Source organism: Saccostrea cucullata, unplaced genomic scaffold (genome assembly GCF_032062105.1).
Source record: "Saccostrea cucullata isolate Sc308-1 unplaced genomic scaffold, CSIRO_AGI_Scuc_v1 ctg19248, whole genome shotgun sequence".
Classification (NCBI taxonomy): Eukaryota; Metazoa; Mollusca; class Bivalvia; order Ostreida; family Ostreidae; genus Saccostrea; species Saccostrea cuccullata.
Window position 1 is genome coordinate 1 of NW_026939846.1, and position 6,209 is coordinate 6,209.

At 36.8% G+C, this 6,209-nt stretch overlaps 1 long non-coding RNA gene across 1 annotated transcript; it reads left to right on the forward strand.

The window, feature by feature from the left end:
- Positions 1-1,759: 1,759 nt before the first annotated feature.
- Positions 1,760-5,663, forward strand: LOC134254117 (uncharacterized). Its single transcript, XR_009989260.1, has 3 exons — positions 1,760-1,894; positions 2,334-2,419; positions 5,579-5,663. It is a non-coding gene; the product is annotated as an uncharacterized LOC134254117 (long non-coding RNA).
- The last annotated feature ends 546 nt before the right edge of the window (positions 5,664-6,209 follow it).

Genomic DNA, 6,209 nt, shown 5'->3' on the forward strand with positions numbered 1-6,209 from the left:
TGTAATCAGAGGACATAAAATGTGCCCTACAAATGACATCGTTTGGTCCAGGTTTCCATAGTTGTTTGGTGATGGGATCCATACGTTTTACGGCGATTCTCCATTTTTTAAGCATATGTTTATCTGCGGGGAATTTGTGCCCCCCAAACCCACAGCAACCGGGCACACAACAGTACTTCGGCATAATGATAGTGTTTACAAACGTAAAGCGGAAGTCGCCTATACCCCTTAGTTCCCGCGCGCCACCTAGCGATTAAAAATTGTGCGGCGTAAACTATTATAAAGGAGCACAATGTAAGTATCACCCCATTTTTCTTGTCGTATTTTTTACAATTCCGACAGGCATAACAAGTAATATCTTAAAAAGTCTTTGTGTGAAAATGTTGTAATTCATATTTTTTGAAAGAAATGACCCCTCTCTTTATATTAACAAGGAAAAAAGTATATCTTTATGATAAAATAAACGAGATATATGACGTTTTCTTTTTTTTCGTACTCTTCTTTCATAAATATTGACCCTTCTGCACTAAAAAAGGTAAGTTAGCATTGACAAACATTTGAATATAAAACTATTTTGCAAAACACAAGTATTTTGTTTTGATAAGAAATAATTTAAACAGATAAACTCTTTCCTTCTTCATTCTAATCCCCCCCCCCCCCCCCCCCCGTCAAAAATCAACATCTAATAAAACCTAGGAATGACTTTATACAATAAAATCTACATACACTATAAATCAATAAGTAAATATAGGTACAAGAACATTTCCTAATTTTTTCTTAGTTTTATCCAGAAAATACAATTAATGGTAATCATAAAATTTAACATATTTCCTTAATTTAAGCTGCTGTCTTTGCTGAATTTTATCTTATATTTTTTTGCATTTTTATATCAGCATATCATTGGGGTATTTCTTCACAAATGAAATTTCTATCAATTATCAACTAAAGGAAGAGAATTCTGATATGAACAAATTCCATAAATCAAATAAAGCTGTTTTAAATGATGAAAAAAATTTCTTTTTGTAAACTGGGTACGTTTTTGATTAATAATAGTTATGCCTATTATCACAGTTGCAAAATTCAGTGGGAAAAAAAACAAACGTCGCTATTGTGATGTCACATAACGCTGCTTTGACGTCGAACGACATAGGTCCCCCCTTAAGTAACCAAACTAAGCAACTGCTAAATGTATAATGATCAATGGTGCCTCTTTCAAAATTGTGAATTCTATAGCATCTGACTTAAAACATGAATCAAATTCAGTCACTGGAAAGTTGTTGCATAATGCTCAGGTAGGGCCCTGCCATGGGATAGAATTACAAGAGGCCCCTGGGCCTTATAGGTCTGGGTATTGGCCGGAGATTTCGATATTGCGATATTTTAACTGTATTGCAATATGTATTGCAATATTTTCAATGTAATTTAAATGGCATTTTCTTACTATATTTACATTAATTTACATGCAGAATGTACTTGATAAGTAACACAGAAAAAAAATCTTGTTGATGTCATTTAAGTTATGCTCTGAAATGTTCCCACAAACCAACTTCTGTCTTTCTGTTTGGCTTAATAATAAACTTTCATAAGTCCATTTTTGAATTTAATGACAAAATTCCTTAATCTAAGTATATTGCCAATATATCGATATTACAAAATCGTATTGCTATACAATATTTTTTATCATTGTATTGTAATATATTGAAATATTGATATTATTGCCCAGCCCTACTCATTTTGACTACAATTTATCTGATTTCAGGAGGAGTCTCTCCTGTTAAAGATCAATAATGGCTGATAAACAATGTAGCAGTCTGGTCATCAACAGAGAGTTTACACCCGTATACCCTCATTTCTACCAATCACCTCTGTAACCTTTGTTGTGTTTATCACACAGGTAAGAAAAATAAGATTTTTAATAAAAAATATATAACATTTTTACGGGTACAGACTCTCTCATATCAGAAAATGTCACATTTTACACATACTATAATACATTATTTACATGTCCACATTTTTCCATTTATACAGTTGAAAATATTCACTGCATAATAAAACATAGCATTAATTATTACATGTTAGACAATTCACAAAATGTATTTTATATACAATTTTCATACATTTGACATACAAATCATCAAGTCACCCCCATCCCCCCTCTTCATAGTTTTACAACTTAAATTCCTTTTAAAATTTGGATCTGTTAATAATTTACTGTAAGTGTCTAAAGATTTTATATCCATAGGTGAAATCTCTGTAGTATTTTCTTAAGATTTATTTTTTAACAGTTTCTGTTTCATTTTAAAGTAATTTTGTCTATTTTGTTGTCGTTTTAGATGATGGACCACTCTACTTCCTTTTACAACAGGTGCCCCTACAGATTCACAAAGTTCCAGTGTTGAGTTTCCATGACCCCTATTCAGTGAGTGCAGAACTTTATGTATTCTAATTTTAAAATTTCTACTACTTGTAATACATTTTGGATTTGATTTTAAATATTCTCTATTTACAGATTCAGATTTTTGTGTAAAAGTATGATATATTAAGATTACTTTGTCTTAAAGTCAAATTTTTACAGTCATTTAAGAAATATTTGTCTTTTCCTGTCATTAGGGCCCCGCTCGGCGGGCGCCCTATAGTGATCAGTCTGTCCGTCCTTCCGGCTGTCCGTCCGTCAGTCCGTCCGAGATCTCTTGTCCGGAGCATATCTTCTCTCCCCTTTGCCCAATCTGGCTCATACTTCACCCACAAAGTGCCCTTGGGTAACCGGTGTGCAGTGACCTTGAACCACTGACCTTGAACCATGTTTCTAGGTCAAAGGTCAAGGTCATAGCAGAATTGTGTGAAAAATCCTCAAAAATTTCTACTACTTTTAATACATTTTGGATTTGATTTTAAATATATTCCCTATTTACAGATTCAGATTTTTGTGTAAAAGTATGATATATTAAGATTACTTTGTCTTAAAGTCAAATTTTTACAGTCATTTAAGAAATATTTGTCTTTTCCTGTCATTAGGGCCCCGCTCGGCGGGCGCCCTATAGTGATCAGTCTGTCCGTCCGTCCGGCTGTCCGTCCGTCAGTCCGTCCGAGATCTCTTGTCCGGAGCATATCTTCTCTCCCCTTTGCCCAATCTGGCTCATACTTCACCCACAAAGTGCCCTTGGGTAACCGGTGTGCAGTGACCTTGAACCACTGACCTTGAACCATGTTTCTAGGTCAAAGTCAAGGTCATAGCAGAATTGTGTGAAAAATCCTTGTCCGGAGCATATCTTCTCTCCCCTTGGCCCAATCTGGCTCATACTTCACCCACAAAGTGCCCTTGGTAACCGGTGTGCAGTGACCTTGAACCATGTTTCTAGGTCAAAGGTCAAGGTCATAGCAGAATTGTGTGAAAAATCCTTGTGTGAAAAATCCTTGTCCGGAGCATATCTTCTCTCCCCTTGGCCTAATCTGGCTCATACTTCACCCACAAAGTGCCCATGGGTAACCGATGTGCAGTGACCTTGAACCATGTTTCTAGGTCAAAGGTCAAGGTCATAGCAGAATTGTGTGAAAAATCCTCAAAAATTTCTACTACTTGTAATACATTTTGGATTTGATTTTAAATATATTCCCTATTTACAGATTCAGATTTTTGTGTAAAAGTATGATATATTAAGATTACTTTGTCTTAAAGTCAAATTTTTACAGTCATTTAAGAAATATTTGTCTTTTCCTGTCATTTTATAGTGATCAGTCTGTCCGTCCGTCAGTCCGTCCGAGATCTCTTGTCCGGAGCATATCTTCTCTCCCCTTTGCCCAATCCGGCTCATACTTCACCCACAAAGTGCCCTTGGGTAACCGGTGTGCAGTGACCTTGAACCACTGACCTTGAACCATGTTTCTAGGTCAAAGTCAAGGTCATAGCAGAATTGTGTGAAAAATCCTTGTCCGGAGCATATCTTCTCTCCCCTTGGCCCAATCTGGCTCATACTTCACCCACAAAGTGCCCTTGGGTAACCGGTGTGCAGTGACCTTGAACCATGTTTCTAGGTCAAAGGTCAAGGTCATAGCAGAATTGTGTGAAAAATCCTTGTGTGAAAAATCCTTGTCCGGAGCATATCTTCTCTCCCCTTGGCCTAATCTGGCTCATACTTCACCCACAAAGTGCCCATTGGTAACCGATGTGCAGTGACCTTGAACCATGTTTCTAGGTCAAAGGTCAAGGTCATAGCAGAATTGTGTGAGAAATCCTTGTCCAGAGCATATCTTCTCTCCCCTTGGTCCAATCTGGGTCATACTTCACCCACAAAGTGCCCATTGGTAACCAATGTGCAGTGACCTTGAACCATGTTTCTAGGTCAAAGGTCAAGGTCATAGCAGAATTGTGTGAAAAATCCTTGTCCGGAGCATATCTTCTCTCCCCTTGGCCCAATCTGGCTCATACTTCACCCACAAAGTACCCATGAGTAACCGGTGTGCAGTGACCTTGAACCACGTTTCTAGGTCAAAGGTCAAGGTCATAGCAGAATTGTTTGAAAAATCCTTGTCCGGAGCATATCTTCTCTCCCCTTGGCCCAATCTGGCTCATACGTCACTCAAAGAGTGCCCTTGGGTAACCGGTGTGCAGTGACCTTGATTCATGTTTCTAGGTTAAAGGTCAAGGTCATAACAGAGTTGTGTGAAAAATTCTTGTCCGGAGCATATCTTTTCTCTCCTTGGCCCAATCTGGCTCATACTTCACCCACAGAGTGCTTTTGGGTAACCGGTGTGCAGTGACCTTGAACAATGTTTATAGGTCAAAGGTCATAGCAGACTTATATGAAAAATCCTTGTTTGGAGCATTTCCTCTCTCTCCTTGGCCCAATCTGGCTCATTTTTCACTCACAGAGTGCCACTGGTCAGTGGATGTGTAGTGACTTTAATTGGTTGAAGTTTCTAGGTCATAGTCAGAATTAGCCTCTATGTTTAAAATCTTTGCTAGGTGCTTAATTTTTTCCCTTAATACTAGTAAATTTATATAACTGAGTATACAAGATAACTTATATCTGTAAAACTGGAGTATCTGTGAAGTCATACTAAATTACTTTCACTGTAGTACACAAATGTTCCTTTTCAAAATATACCTTTTAAACTTAAAGCAATATGAGCTGTATCTTTGAGAATTTTATTTTTATGGTAAAATGTGCTATTATGATCAATTTGTATGTAATTTAAACTTTTATGATCAATGAGCCCAAAATAAAGTTTAAAAATGTTTCAGAAGAAATATTTCTGTACAACCGAATATACAGTTTTATATAAGAAATCATTATTGTACAGGACGACAATAATTCAATTTTGCTTCAATCAAAGCTAATAAAAAAAAAATCCATTGCAAATATGAGCAACAGAAGTTTATAAATAATTTATCTTTTAGTTGATTACAAATTTTAAATAAAATTTTCAAATGTCAAACATGCAGCTCATATTGCTTTAATCTTACATTTTCATGTTCATTGTTGAAAGCGGGGCCCTTTGAGATGGTCACCATCTCAATGATATCTAGTTTAATTCAGTCATTAGGAAACACTGAAGATTTCCACATATTGCTTTTCAGTCCATGACAGGAAAAGAAATAATGTTGACAGGAATTTCCGCACTGTCCCTGGTAGCAGGTTATGATGGAACCAACAGCAGTAGACAGGGCATGCTTCATTAAAGGTAAGTTTCCAGGGTGGTGTTTGTAGGAATTCTTGTATTCAGTCCTGCATCATTGTTCACTGCTGAATGGGGCCTTAGCAGTCTGGAATGGGGTTTTTAGATCACCTGAGCTGAAAGCTCAAGTAAGCTTATCTAATAATATTTTGTCTGTAGTCCCTCTGTCCGTCTGTCTGTCTGTAAACTTTTTAGCTCACCTTAGCCGAAGGCTCAAGTGAGCTTTTCTGATCACATTTTGTCCGTCGTCCGTCCGTCTGTCTGTCCGTTCGTCTGTCTGTAAACTTTTCTCATTTTCAACTTCTTCTCAATAACCAATCAATCAAATTTAACCAAACTTGGTACAAAACATCCTTGGGTGAGAGGGAGTCTAAATTGTTAAAATAAAGGTCCAAGTCTCCTTCCAAGGGGAGATAATCAAGAAAGAACAAAAATAGGTAGGGGTCATTAAAAAATCTTCTCAAGAACCACTGGGCCAGGAAAGCTGAAACTTATGTGGAAGCATCCTTGGGTAGTGTAGATATTAAATTGTT